The sequence below is a fragment of the Herpailurus yagouaroundi genome, unplaced genomic scaffold (assembly GCF_014898765.1).
Source record: "Herpailurus yagouaroundi ecotype Mexico unplaced genomic scaffold, PumYag 67681, whole genome shotgun sequence".
NCBI lineage: Eukaryota > Metazoa > Chordata > Mammalia > Carnivora > Felidae > Herpailurus > Herpailurus yagouaroundi.
The window spans coordinates 6,617,502-6,633,355 of NW_024420481.1; positions in this window are offsets into that span (position 1 = coordinate 6,617,502).

Sequence of the window (15,854 nt, forward strand, 5' to 3'; positions counted from 1 at the left end):
TGGGTGTTTAGGAATTTGTCCATTTCTTCCAGGTTGTCCAGTTTGTTGGCATATAATTTTTCATAGTATTCCTTCATAGTTGCTTGTATTTCTGAGGGATTGGTTGTAATAATTCCATTTTCATTCATGACTTTATCTATTTGGGTCATCTCTTTTTTTCTTTTTGAGAAGCCTGGCTAGAGGTTTGTCAATTTTGTTTATTTTTTTAAAAAAATCAACTCTTGGTTTCATTGATCTGCTCTACAGTTTTTTTTTTAGATTCTATATTGTTTATTTCTGCTCTGATCTTTATTATTTCTCTTCTTCTGCTGGCTTTGGAGAGTCTTTGCTGTTCTGCTTCTATTTCCTCTAGGTGTGCTGTTAGATTTTGTATTTGGGATTTTCCTTGTTTCTTGAGATAGGCCGGGGTTGCAATGTATTTTCCTCTCAGGACTGCCTTTGCTGCATCCCAAAGCGTTTGGATTTTTGTCTTTTCATTTTCGTTTGTTTCCATATATTTTTTACTTTCTTCTATAATTGCCTGGTTGATCCACTCATTCTTTAGTAGGGTGTTTTTTAACCTCCATGCTTTTGGAGGTTTTCCAGACTCTTTCCTGTGGTTGATTTCAAACTTCATAGCATTGTGGTCCAAAATATGCATGTTATGATCTCAATTCTTATATACTTATGAAGGGCTCTTTTGTGACCCAGTATGTGATCTATCTTGGAGAATTTTCCATGTGCACTCGAGAAGAAAGTATATTCTGTTGCTTTGGGATGCAGAGTTCTAAATATATCTGTGAAGTCTATGTGATCCAATGTATTATTCAGGGCCCTTGTTTCTTTATTTGCCATGTGTCTAGATGATCTATCCATTGTTGTAAGTTGGGCATTAAAGTCCCCTCGAATTACCACATTCTGGTCAATAAGGTTGCTTATGTTTGTGAGTAATTGTTTTATATATTTGGGGGCTTCTGTATTTGGTGCATAGACATTTATAATTGTTAGCTCTTCCTGATGGATAGACCCTGTGATTATTATATAATGCCCTTCTTCATCTCTTGTTACAGCCTTTAATTTAAAGTCTAGGGGCGCCTGGGTGGCTCAGTCGGTTGAGCGTCCGACATCAGCTCAGGTCACGATCTCGCAGTCCGCGATTTCGAGCCCCGCGTTGGGCTATGGGCTGATGGCTCAGAGCCTGGAGCCTGCTTCCGATTCTGTGTCTCCCTCTCTCTCTGCCCCTCCCCCATTCATGCTGTGTCTCTCTCTGTCTCAAAAATAAAATAAAACGTTAAAAAAATAAAAAATAAAGTCTAGTTTGTCTGATGTAAGTATGGCTACTCCAACTTTCTTTTGCCTTTCAGTAGCATGATAAATATTTCTCCATCCCCTCACTTTCAATCTGAAAGTGTCCTCAGTCTAAAATGAGTCTCTTGTAGACAGAAAACAGGTGGGTCTTGTTTTTTTTTATCCGTTCTGAGACTCTATGTCTTTTGGTTGGCACATTTAGTCCATTTACATTCAGTGTTATTATAGAAAGATATGGGTTTAGAGTCATTGTGGTGTCTATATGTTTTATGCTTGTAGCGATGTCTCTGGTACTTTGTCTCACAGGATCCCCCTTAGGATCTCTTGAAGGGCTGGTTAGTGGTGTTGAATTCCTTGAGGTTTTTTTTTTTTTTTTTGGGGGGGGGAAGACCTTTATCTCTCCTTCTATTCTAAATGACAGTTTTGCTGGATAGAGGATTCTCGGCTTCATATTTTTTTCTGTTCATCACATTGAAGATTTCCTGCCATTCCTTTCTGGCCTGCCAAGTTTCAGTAGAGAGATCTGTCACTAGACTTATCAGTCTCCCTCATATGTTAGAGCACGTTTATCCCTAGGTGCTTTCAGAATTGTCTCTTTATCCTTGTATTTTGCCATTTTCACTATGATATGTCGTGCAGAAGAACCATTCAAGTTACATCTAAAGGGAGTTCTCTGTGCCTCTTGGATTTCAATGCGTTTTTCCTTTCCCAGATCAGGGAAGTTCTCAGCTATTATTTCTTCAAGTATGCCTTTAACACCTTTCCCTCTCTCTTCCTCCTCTGGAATAGCAATTATATGTAGATTATTTCTCTTTAGTGCATCACTTAGTTCTCTAATTTTCTCCTCATACTCCTGGATTTTTTTATCTTTTTCTCAGCTTCTTCTTTTTCCATAATTTTATCTTCTAGTTCACCTGTTCTCTCCTCTGCCTCTTTAATCTGAGCTGTGGTAATCTCCATTTTATTTTGCAGCTCAATAATAGCATTTTTAGCTCCTCCTGACTGTTCCTTAATCCCTTGATCTCTGTAGCAATAGATTCTCTGTTGTCCTTTATACTGTTTTCAAGCCCAGTGATTAATTTCATTACTATTCTAAATTAACTTTCTGTTATATTGTTTAAATTGTTTTTGATCAGTTCGTTAGCTGTTATTTCCTGAAGGTTTTTTTTGAGGGGAATTCTTCCATTTCGTCATTTTGGATAGTCCCTGGAGTGGTGCGGAACTGCAGGGCACTTCTCCTGTGCTGTCTTGAATAATTTGCATTGGTGGGCGGGGCCACAGTCAGACCTGATGTCTGCCCCCAGCCCACCGATGGGGCCACAGTCAGACTGGTGTGTGCCTTCTCTTCCCCTCTCCTAGGGGCGGGATTCACTGTGGGGTGGCGTGGCTCATCTGGGTTACTTGCACATTGTCAGGCTTGTGGTGCTGGGGATCTGGCATATTAGCTGGGGTGGATCGGCAAGGTGCACAGGGATGGGAGGGGCAGGCTCAGCTTGCTTTTCCTTCATGATCCCCTTTGGGAAGGGCCCTGCAGCACCTGGAGGGAGTCAGACCTGCCACCGGAGGGATGGATCTGCAGAAGCACAGTGTTGGTTGTTTGCGAGGTGCAAGCAAGTTCCCTGACAGGAACTGGTTCCCTTTGGGATTTTGGCTGAGGGATGGGCCAAGGATGGCATTGGCGAGCATCTTTGTTCCCTGCCATGCTGGGCTCTGTCGTCCGGGGCTCTACAACTCTCCTTCCTATTGTCCTCCAGCCCTACTGCTCTCCGAGCACAGCTGTTAACTTAAAACCTTCCAGATGTTCAGTCTTGCTTGCTGCCAGAACACACTCTGTCAGGCCCTTCCACTTTTGCAAGCAGACTCGGGGGCTCTGCTTTGCCAGCAGGCTGCCCCTCTGCCCCAGCTCCCTCCCGCCAGTCCGTGGAGTGCACACCGCCTCTCTGCCCTTCTTACCCTCTTCCGTGGGCCTCTCGACTATGCTTGGCTCTGGAGAATCCATTCTGCTAGTCTTCTGGTGGTTTCCTGGGTTTTTTGGCAGGTGTGGGTGGAATCTAAGTGATCTGCAGGATGCAGTGAGCCCAGCATCCTCCTACGCCACCATCTTCCTCTCCCAGAATTTGGTAGCTTTTTAGTTTTGCTGATTGTTTATTTCACTGTGCAGAAGCTGTTTATTTTGATGAGGTCCCACCAATTCATTTTGCTTTTGTTTCCCTTGCATCCAGAAATGTGTTGAGTAAGAAGTTGCTGCAGCCAAGCTCAAAGAGTTTTTTGCCTGGAGGATTTTGATGGCTTCCAGTCTTACATTGATGTCTTTCATCCATTTTGAGTTGTGTGTGTGTGTGTGTGTGTGTGTGTGTGTGTGTGGTGCCAGAAAGTGGTCCATGTTCATTTTTCTGCATGTTGCTGTCCAGTTTTGCCATCACCACTTGCTGAAGAGACTGTGTTTATTCCATTGGATATTCTTTCCTGCTTTGTCAAAGATTAGTTGGCCATATGTTTGTGGCTCCATTTTTGGGTTCTCTATTCTGTTCCATTGATCTGAGTGTCTGTTTTTGTGCCAGTACCATACTTTCTTGATGATTACAGCTTTGTATTACAGCTTAAACTTCAGGATTGTGATGCCTTCTGCTTTGGTTTTATTTTTCTAGATTGCTTTTGCTATTCAGGGTCTTTTCTGGTTCTATACAAATTTTAGGAGTACTTTTTCTATCTCTGTGAAGAATGTAGTGTTATTTTGATAGAGATTGCATTGAATATGTAGATTGCTTTCGATAGTAATGACACTTAAACAATATTTGTTCATTGTATACAGGTGCATGGAATATTTTTCCATTTTTTTGTGTCTTCAATTTCTTTCATGAGCTTTCTATAGTTTTCAGTGTATAGATTTTTCACCTCTTTGGTTAGATTCATTCCTAGGTATTTTATGTTTTTTAGTGAAATTATAAATGGGATTTATTCCTTGATTTCCCTTTCTGTTGCTTCATTATTGCTGTATAGGAATGCAACAGATTTCTGTACATTGATTTTATATTTTGAAATTTGCTGAATTCATGAATCAGTTCTAGCAGTTTTTTGGTGGAATCTTTTGGGTTTTCCTTGTAGATTATCATGTCATCTGTGAAGAGTGAAGGTTTGACCTACTCCTGGCCCATTTGGATGTTTTTTATATTTTTGTGTTGTCAGATTGCTGAGGCTAAGACTTCCAATACTATGTTGAATAACATTGTTGAGAGCAAATATCCCTGTCTAGTTCCTGACCTTAGGGGGAAACCTGCCAGTTTTACCCCATTGAGGATGATATTAGAGTTGGGTCTTTCATATATGGCTTTTATGATCTCGAGGTTTGATCCTTCTATCCCAACTTTCCTGAGAGTTTTTTTCAAGAAAGGATGCTGTATTTTGTCAAATGACTTCTCTGCATCTATTGAGGATTATATGGTTCTTGTCATTTCTTTTCTTGATGTGATGGATCACATTGATTGTTTCATGAATATTGAACCAGCCCTGCATCCCAGGTATAAATCCCCCTTGGTCATGGTGAATAATTTTTTTAATATATTGTTGGATCTGGTTCACTAATATCTTGTTGAAGATTTTTGCATCCATGTTCATCAGGGAAATTGGTCTATAGTTCTCCTTTTTAATGGGGTCTCTATCTGGTTTTGGAATCGAGGTAATTCTGGCTCTATAGAGTTTGTAAGTTTTCCTTCCATTTCTGATTTTTGGAACAGCTTCAAGAGAATAGGTGTTAACTCTTCCTTAAATGTTTGGTAGATTCCCCTGGATAGCCATCTGGCCCTGGATTCTTGTTTTTTGTCAGATTGTTGATTACTAATTCGATTTCCTTACTCGTTATAGGTCTGTTCAAATTTTCTATTTCTTTCTGTCTAAGTTTTGGTAGTAGTGTGTATGTTTCTAGGAAAACGTCCATTTATTCTGGATTGCCCATTTTATTGACATATAATTTCTCATAATATTCTCTTATTAATGCTTTTATATCTGCTGTATTGGTTGTGATCTCTCCTTTTCCATCCCTTTTTTTTTTAATTTTTTTTCAACGTTTATTTATTTTTTGGGACAGAGAGAGACAGAGCATGAACGGGGGAGGGGCAGAGAGAGAGAGAGAGACACAGAATCGGAAACAGGCTCCAGGCTCTGAGCCATCAGCCCAGACCCCAACGCGGGGCTCGAACTCATGGACCGCGAGATCGTGACCTGAGCTGAAGTCGGACGCTTAGCCGACTGCGCCACCCAGGCGCCCCTCTCCTCTTCCATTCTTGATTTTATTTATTTGGTTCTTTTCCTTTTTCTATTTGATTAAACTGGCTAGTGGTTTATCAATTTTGTTAATTCTTTCAAAGGACCAGCTTCTGGTTTCATTGATTTTTTTCTACTTTTTTGTTGTTGTTGTTGTTGTTTGTTTGTTTGTTTGGTTTGTTTTTGTTTTGCTATCATTAATTTCTGCTCTAATCTTTATTATTTCCTGTCTTCTGCTGGTTTGGGGTTTTATTTGCTGTTCTTTTTTCAGCTCCTTAAATGTGTAAGGTTAAGTTGTATATCTGAGATCTTTCTCCCTCCTTTAGGAAGGCCTGGATTGTTATATAGTTTTCCCTTATGACCTCCTTTCTTGGATCCCAGAGGATTTGGGTGGTGGCGTTATAATTTTCATAGGCTTCCATGAACTTTTCAATTTCCTCTTTAACTTCTTGGTTAGCCCATTCCTTCTTTGGAAGGATGTTCTTTAGTCTCCAAGTATTTGTTACCTTTGCAAATTTTTTCATGTGGTTCATTTTGAGTTTCATGGTGTTGTGGTCTGAAATTATGCATGTTATTATCTCATTCTTTTTGTATTTGTTGAGAGCTGATTTGTGTCCCAGTATGTGGTCTATTCTGGAGAATGTTCCATGTGCACTGGAGAAGAATGTATATTCTGTTGCTTTAGGATGAAATGTTCTGAATATATCTGTTAAGTCCATCTGGTCCAGTGTGTCATTCAAAGCCATTGTTTCCTTGTTGATTTTTTGATTAGATGATCTGTTCATTGCTGTGAGTGGGGTGTTGATGTCCACTACTATTGTGGTATTATTATCAATGGGTTTCTTTATGTTTGTGATTAATTGATTTATATATTCGAGTTCCATCACATTTGGAGCACAAATGTGTACAATTATTAGGTCTCCTTGGTGGATAGACCTCTTAATTACGATATAATGCCCTTCTTCATCTCTTGATACAGTCCTTTTTTTAAAAGTCTAGATTTTATGATATGAGTATGGCTACTCTGGCTTTCTTTTGTTGAGTATTAGCATGATAGATGGTTCTCCATCCCCTTACGTTCAATCTGAAGGTGTCTTTCAGTCTAAAATGGGTCTCTTGTAAACAGAATATAGATGGATCTTTTTTTCTTATACTTTCTGTTACCCTACATCTTTTGATTGGAGCATTTAGTCCATTGACATGTAGAGTGAGTACTGACTTATATGAATTTATTGCCATTTTGTTGCTTGTAGAGTTGTAGTTTCTGGTGGTATTCTCTGGTCCTTTCTAGTATTTGTTACTTTTAGTCTTTCTTTCTTTCTTTCTTTCTTTCTTTTTCTTTCTTTCTTTCTTTCTTTCTTTCTCATCTTTTCTCACCCCAAAGATTCCCCCTTAAAATTTTTTGCAGGGCTGGTTTTTGGTCACAAACTCCTTTAATTTTTGTTTGTCTGGGGGACCTTTTATATCTCCTATTTTGAATGAGTGCCTTGCTGGATAAAGAATTCTTGGCTTCATAGTTTTCTGATTCAGCACACTGAATATATCCTGCCACTCCTTTCTGGCCTGCCAAGTTTCTGTGGATAGGTCTGCAGCAAACCTGATCTGTCTCTCCTTCTAGGTTGAGGACTTTTTTTTCCTTTGCTGCATTCATGTTTCTTTCCTTGCCCAAGTATTTTGTGAATTTGACTATCATATGCCTTGTTGATGGTCGTTTTTTGTTGAATCTCATGGGCGTCCTCTGTGCTTTCTGGACTTTGATGTCTGTGTCTTTACCCAGGTTAGGAAAGTTTTCCTCTGTGATTTGCTCACATAACCCTTCTACCTCTATTTCTCTCTCTTCTTCTTTTGGGACCCTTATGATTCTGATGTTGTTCCTTTTTAATGAGTCACTGAAAACTTTAATTCTTAAATCATGCTCTTTTGCCTTTATCTCCCTCTTTTTTCTGCTTCATTATTCTCCATAAGTTTGTCCTCTATATCACCGATTCTCTGTTCTACCTCATACATCCTTGCTGCCGTGGCATCCATTTGAGATTGCAGCTGGGTTGTAGCATTTTTATTTCATCCTGACTAGCTTTTACTTCTTTTATCTCTGCAGAAAGGGATTCTAATCTATTTTCGACACCAGTTAACATTCTTATTATCATGGTTCTAAATTCTGGTGCAGACATCTTGCTTGTACATGTGTTGGTTAAGTCCCTGGCTGTTGTTTCTTCCTCCTCTTTCTTTTGGGGTGAATTCCTTCATTTCATCATTTTGAAGGTAGAAAAGGATTTAATGAGGTAAATAATTAAAATTAAAAAATTAAAATTAAAAAATTAAAAAGAAACGCACACAAAAAAATTGAATAAATGACGCTAGATTCTAGGTGTGTTTTGGCCTGGGTGTTGAAAGTGGCTTTACAGATTAGAGAACAAAGGGGAACCAAAAAAAAAAAAGGAAATCATTTGAAGGTTTGAAAAAAATGAATACACTGAAGTAGAATAAAATGAAATTATGGAAGTGAAATAGAATTTGAAAAACTTTACACAAAAGTAGCAAATATAGTAGAAAAAATTAAGAAAATATTTTTAATAAAAATTGAAAATAAAAATGATTTTTTTCTCTTTCTGTATTCAAGGAAAAGAAAAGAAATGAAAAAGAGACAAAAGAAAAAAAGAAAAAAAATTGAAGAGATGGACCAGTGAACAGACTGAAATACGACTGAAATTACTTTGTTTTCTCCTAGAAGTCAAAGTATGAAGTGTTTTTATAGTCTATAACCTAAGCAGGTGGAGAGACTTGTGTTCCTGAAGAGTGAGGTTTGCACAGTTGTGCTGGGCTTAGTGTAACAGCTCCTTTCTCCACTAGAAGGTGCTGCTTATCTTACTGGAGTGGATTGTTGTGGTGCTTGTAGGTCTGTGTGCACACGTGCGTGAGTGGTGAAAATGGCATCATGCAGCTACCCAGTCTCTAGTATAGGAACTCTGTTCTCCCCTATCAATAATTGTGCATCCGTCCTTTGTCTTTGGCTTCTGTCTACTCCCTGCTTTTACACTGTTCCTGAACAAGCCCCAGGCAGCACCTCCCTCCTGAGTTTTATCTCAGATGTGGCTGTTTCCTGACTGCTTACTTCTGAGGGACTTAGGCTTTGACCCATTCTGCCCCTCTGTAGGAGGATCTCACCGAGCAATGGTCAGGTGCTGGCTGCACCCAGGAACATTCATGGGACCATGCTGCTGCCGATGCCCAGAGACTGCAGCTGGGTGCCAGCCTGCCCCAGAAAACGTTCACGCAATTGTGTAGCAGCAGTGTTTCAGGGATTATGACAAATCACAACATGCATCTGGCACCAAGCTTCACCCCCAGCGACCTTGTTCCATCACCAGTGAATGTGGTTGTTCTCTCTCCTGGTTCCACTGGGGCCTTTGCCTTTGGTAGAGTCACACAGCCTCTACCAGGTGTCCTCTCAGCAGGGGAAGCCGCTGTCCCAGTGTGGCCCAAAGACCCCAGGACTTCATTCTGCTCCTGGGGATTCGCCCTTAGCTCCAGAGCAGAACCAGGTATTGAGCCACAGAGTTATAGACTCTGCACTCCCCCTGTTTATAGAGTCTTAATGGAATTTAAACCCTCTCCTTTCTCCTTTCTCTGTTTTTAGTTCAGTCCCTGCGACTGTTTCCACTTTTCCACTTTCTCTCCAGCTGCTTTTGGGGGATTGCTTTTCCCATATTCTCTCCCTACCCCTCTGTCTCTGTTCTCTCTCTGCATGCAAAATGGCTTCCTGCTCTCCACAGCTTCTCTCTCCCCCAGATCACCTTTCCGTGCCACGTAACTGCTGAATTCTGTGGTTTCGGCTGTGCAGATTGTTGTGTTAATCCTAAGATAAGTTTTCTAAGGTGTGGAGAATGGTTTAATGTTGGTCTGGCTGCATTTCATGGATGTGAGACACACACACACAAAAACTTCCATGCTGTTCTGCCATCTTGGCTCCTACCCCCATGTGGTTTTGAATATCTTATTGAATTTTCATTTTGACCACATTGGTTTTAAGTTCTTTTATCTCTGCTGTAAGTGTATACCTGATGTCTTCTAAGCTTTTCTCAAGCCCAACTAGTATCCTTAATTTTTTGCTTTAAATTCTGGATCAGGCATATTTCTTATATCTTTTTTGATTAGATCCTTGGCCATGACCTTTTCTTGTTCTTTCTTTTGGAATGAATTCCTCCATCTTGGCATTTGGTCTAGGTCTCTCTCTTCTTCTCTGTGTTAGGAAAGCCTGTTATATTTCCTGCCCTTGAGACTAATGGCATTATGAAGAATATGTCATATACTGTCCAGGGCCTGGTGCTTCAGTACATGTCTCTGGAGTATGCTGCTTGCACTCTGCAGCTGTGTTATCCCTCAAGTCTGTCCTTTGCAGACTTTCTCCTTCCTTGACTTGGGGGGTGTTTGGACCTTGGCCAGAGTGTAGTGAGTTTGTTTGTTTTTTTTGTTTGTTTGTTTTTGTGAGAGACAGCACAGCACAAGCAGGGGAGGGGGCAGAGAGAGAGGAGGGAGACGCAGAATCTGAAGTACGCTCCAGGCTCTCAGTTGTCAGCACAGAGTCCGAATTGGGGCTTGAACTCATGGACCATGAGATCATGACCTGAGCTGAAGTCAGTCGCTTAACCGACTGAGCCACCCAGGTGCTCCCAAAGTGTAGTGAGTTTTAATTAACTGTGCTCTGTTTTCCTTATTAAATGAGACCTGATGCTATTTCCACTAGAACTCAAGATTTGCAGAACTATATGGTCAGTAGATTTGGTGTGTATAAGGGTTTGTGCTGTTCTCCTGGGAGAAAAGCCCACTGCACTGGTTCTTAGGCACACTTGCCTCAGAAAAGCAGTACCTGCAGAGAACCAGGGAGCCAGACTTGGTGTAAGTAGGATAGGCATCCAGTTTTGAAGGTCTGCTATTTACTGAAGTTGGTTTATGCTGAGGAATAGGAAAAGTAAATGGTGCTAGCCAGCTTCTTTGTCCTTGCAGAGGAGGGCTTGAGTTTGCTGCTGTCAGGGAAGCCCTCCTAGAAGATTGAATAGTTTCCCTTCATGCATCCTAGGCATTTTTAGTTCACTGCTTTCAGACTGTCTTTGCCTGCGTTGCTTGCCAGCTTGGTGCAGTGCACTTTGGGCTCTATCCTAGCCAGGCTGGCTGAGTTTTAAAACCTCAAATTTTAGGGGCCTGGTGTGGTGGATACATGCACTGGTCTTCTGGGGGAGGGTCTTGCAATGCTGGGATTCATGCAGGTTTGACTCAGAGGTCAGTTGCACCAGAGTGCAGAGGCATGGTATTTGTAGCAAAGAACACTAAACAGCTAGTGTCCAGGTTAGCCCATCTCAGCAGCTGAGAAGAAGCTTCCCCTAAGCTGAGGGAAGATGGAGGGAAATGACACCTTAGGGGTCTTTTGTCCCTGAGAGGAAATGCCACCCCTCTCAGATGTACTCCAAGAAGAGGGAACATTCTCTCCCAGTGCATGTTAGGTGATCTTCAGATCATGCTTTCTGTTCCTGGGTTACCTACCTGCCTTCTCCACAGGAGCACTGCAGTGCTCAGAGGACTCTATACCAGCCACACCATGGACCTCTAAAACTCCAATCTTTGCGACTCACTGGTTGCAAAAAAATCACAAAAATCAGCCCTTCTCTCTTTTTCAGTCAATGCTTTCAAAAAATGCTCTCCTTATGTGATTGTGTGCTTCTCTCTCTGGCCTTTTTCTGTGACCAGGCCTCCCTTACCTCTGCAGTGCAAGCGATCCATTTCTCCGACAAACCACATATCTGCACCTTTCATTTTCCATAAAGTGATCCCTTCTCTCCCTCTAGTTGTGTAGTTCTTTCTGCCAGTCCTCAGATCAATTTATTGGCTATTCAGTATGATTTGATATTTATCTAGATGTGTTTGAAGGACAGGCAAGTCTTGGGTCCTCCTACTGCTCTGCCATTCTAATTCCCTCCAAACAAGATTTATTCTTTCATATGTTTTTGTGTTGCTCTTTGTGTCCTTTCATTTTAACTTGAAAAGTCCCCTTAATGTTTCTCATAAGGTAAGTCTAACAGTGATGGACTCCTTCAAATTTTATTTTTCTGTGACAGACTTTATCTCTCCTTCATTGTTGAACAATGATTTTGCCAGATGTAGTGCTCTTTTTTGACATTTTTTTCATTAATCTGAGAAATTCATTAATGATTTTATGGTGTCTTTCTTAAATATGATGCATCATTTTTTTCTTATTGCTTTGAAATTCTGTCATTGACTTTTAACAATCTGAGTATAATGTATCTGGGTGTGGTCTTCCATGGTTCTTCCTAGTTGGGTCTGTTAGGCATGTTGAGTCTGGATGTTAATCACCTTCCCCAGATTTAGGAAGTTTTGTGCCATTATTTTTTCAAATAATTTTTTTTTGCCTCTATATCTCTTCTCCTTCTGGGACTTACATAATATATATGTTGGTTCATTTGATAGTGTTTCATTAGTTCTTTAGATTTTCTTCACTCTTTTTAGTTCTCTTTTCCTTTTGATTCTCTGACAGAATACTTTCAAATGACTTGTCATTGAGGTTGCTGATTCTCTTATACTTGATTAAATCTGCTGTTAAACTCTGCTGGTGTGATTTTTAATTGTTATTGTATTCTTCAACTCCAGAATTTCCCTTTGAGTCTGCTTTATAGTATTTGTTTCTTTATTGATATTATCATTTTATTCATACGTTATTCTTCTGAACTCTTCATTATGGTTATTTTCAATTTGTTGTTGTTGTTGTTACTCGTGTACTTCCATTTTTTGAGGTTTGGTTTCTGTATTTTTTTTTTCCTTTGTGCCATGTTTCCTTGTTTCTTCATGTGACTTGTAACTTTGGGTTGAAATCCACACATTTGTAAAAACAGTCACTTCTCACAGGGTTTACAGATTAGTTTATATAGGAAAAGACCTTTACCAATGAGCACATCCAGAGATTCTGGGGTCTTCTCATATATTTTTCTGTGGATATGTCTTCTTTGGATTTGTGCATGTAGATTAATTACAAAGATTTGTTAATTTTTTGTTTTGTTTTGTTTTGTTTTGTTTTCAGGAGCTGATAATATCTTGCTCTCTCTGCTGTTTGTCTGTGGTATTGTGAATTGTCTGGATCAGCTATAAGTTGTCCAGGTCACTTGTTCTCTGGGGTCCCCTGGCTTCTAGATTATTCTGGTTTCTGTTAGCACTCCAAATTAGAAGAGATAGGAAACACTTATTTGGGTAGCCCCATGAAAAACAAGAATATGAATGCATACTTCAATGCTTTTCCCCCAGAGAGAAGCTGGGAATTAGGAGTTTTCCACCATTCATTCTGTGCTCAACTGAATGGAGGGATTTTGGCATGTATTAATACATTCATCCTTCATCTCAGTGGCTCCCAATCTAGATCCCTTTCTTTTTAGCATTTAAATTCAGATAAAGCAGAAGTAGTTTTGTCAGAAAAAAAAAACCCTGAGAAGTCAGAACATTGTATATACAGTACAGTCTTCTTTGTCCTTCCCCAAGAAAAAACTAGGAGCTGGGAATCAATTCCCTTCCAATTGCACCCTACTGTGACAGGTGGCAAGAGGCAGTATATGGCAAGTAAGTATCATGAATTTTCCTGCAGGATTTGATACAAGATGTAGTGCAGAAGTCACCTAACTTGTTTCTGGATTTTCACAAGGGGAATTATTTTATGTCTTGTTATATCAGTGTCCCTGTGGGAGGGAGGAAAGTATGGAGCTTCCTATTCTCCTTTAAAATTTTCTTTTGGAGTGTAAAGACATTAGCTTTCCAGAAAATGGGGAAAAAATGATACTCCTCTGAACTGGCATGTAAAAAATCAAAGATTACTGTAAGTTTCTAATGAGCAAAATATTTTTTTAATCTATAACAAGAAGGAACTATAAATATATTCCAGGCTGATATTCTGATGTATTATAAAGGCCAGAACTATTGCTTTTCTTCACTTTGACATTTTCAAAGCAAAATCAAGTTTTATTTTGAAAATTCACTCCCTGAATTGTGTCTATCTCATCATCAGAACAATTGCTTCCTGAATGCCACTGCCTCCCCCCATCCCAATTTCTTCCTATTCATTTGGAAACTTAACAGAAATATAACTTGAGAACATTTGTTTTAACAATAGATGTTAAATATTCAACCTCCATATGTTGTAATGAACAATTTCACATTAAGCCAGGCATTTTGATTTTCAGGAAATAATATTTTCCTCAAAAAGTTTTTTTAAAAATTACCTGTGTCCTGCAAGTCATACCACATTTTTGGTAGTCAAGCAGTATTCTGGAAAACACCAAACACATGTTGACACATTTTATGTGAAACAGTAATGGCTTGTTTTATACTATACTGTAAAATTGACCAGAAACTTGCAGAGTAATATATTTGCTAAATATTTATATTTGATCAATTTTTTTACATAATGAAATATTCCGACTACAGGAAAACACACTACTATTACTAGATTCCGTTGACTGTGATTTAGGAATATTTTTCAGAACACGAATCATGCTTCTCATGGATTTAGTATTATTCTTGGGCTGCCTTGTTCAACATTAACTGAAATACTAAAACAGAGTTTTTTTACTTAAGTTTGTGATAATATTTTGTAAGTAAAAGAGAAAAGAGATACTTAGTGCTTTAGATTCAAGTTCAATATTTTGAGGTTCTAATTATGTGTCTGACCTTGATTACAGTAGTCAAAAAATAATTGCATTAATGACTGAGAGGCATGGTATGTGCAAAAAAGTAAATTTATTTATGAATGTATATACAAAAAAAACCTATTTAACACTATCCAAGTAATTAATTGAAGACTTGTTTAAAAGATTCTATAAAACTTAAACAGCTTGATACAACTAATGGTCACTAATTTAATCATTGTATAATGTGGAAATGTAAATATAAGCAAAGCAATTTTAGATAAATTGAGAAATGATCATGTCCCAATTGTTCTTAATTCCTTATATATAAAAGTATATAACTTCCCTCTACTCAGAAAACTGGGAGTCTTCTTACTACTTCCCAAACCCTGACAAGTGCTTTTCTTTGTTTCTTGAATTTGACTCTCTTGTGTACATCATGCAAGTGGTATCATACAATATTGCTTTTTTGTGATTGACTTATTTCACTTAGGATAATTTCCTAAATGTCCCTTCATGTTGTATTATATAACAGAATGCCCTTCTTTTGTAGGGCTGAATAACACTGGATTGTATGTAATACCACATTTTGTTTACCAATTCATTCACAGATGGACAGTTGGATTTTTCTATCGTTTGGCTATCATAAATAATGTTGCTATGAACATGGGTGAACAAATACATCTTTGAGGGCATGCATTCAATTATTTTGTATATGTACACAGAAATGAAAATGCTGGATCATGTAGTAACTCTGTATATTTTTTTTAAGGAACACTATCCTACTTTCCATAGCAGCTATACCATTTTATATTCTTGTCAGCAATGCACAAAGAGTTCCAATTTCTACACATCTTCACCAACACTTGTTACTTTATACATATATAAACATCCTAATGAGTGTGAAGTATTATCTTTTTGTGACTTTGATTTGAATTTTCTTAATAATTAGTGAAATTAAGGGGCATCTAGGTGGCTCAGTCAGTTGGGTGTCCAACTTTGGCTCAGGTCATGATCTCACGGTTCGTGAGTTCAAACCCTGCATCAGGCTCCAGGCTGACAGCTCGGTGCCTGGAGCCTGCTTTCGGTTCTGTGTCTCCCTCTCTCTGTTCCTCCCCCACAAGAACTCTGTCTCTCTCTGTCTTTCAAAAATAAATAAAAAAGTTTAAAAACTAAATAAATAATTAGTAAAGTTGAATGTGTCTTTTCACGTGCTTGTTGCTCTTTTGTATATCTCCTTTGGAAAAATGTCGATTCAAATTTTGGCCCATTTTTTAATTGGGCTGTTTTGTTGTTTTTGTTGTTGTTGTGTTGTAGTTCTCTATATATTCTAAATATTAATTCCTGATCATATATGTTACATTTTATTTTATCCCATAGTTTTTCACATTTTCGACTGTCCTTTAATGCACAAGTTTTTAATTTTGATAAATTCCAATTTGTCTTTTTATTTATTTTCCTTTTGCTGTCTGTGCTTTTGATGTCATATCCAAGAAATCATTGCAAAATACAATGTCATGTAGTTCTTCCTTTATGTTTTCTAGGAGTTTTGTAGTTTTAGCTCTTAAATTTAAATCTTTGACCCATTTTGAATTAGTCTTTTTAGATGATGTAAGGTAAGAATCTAAC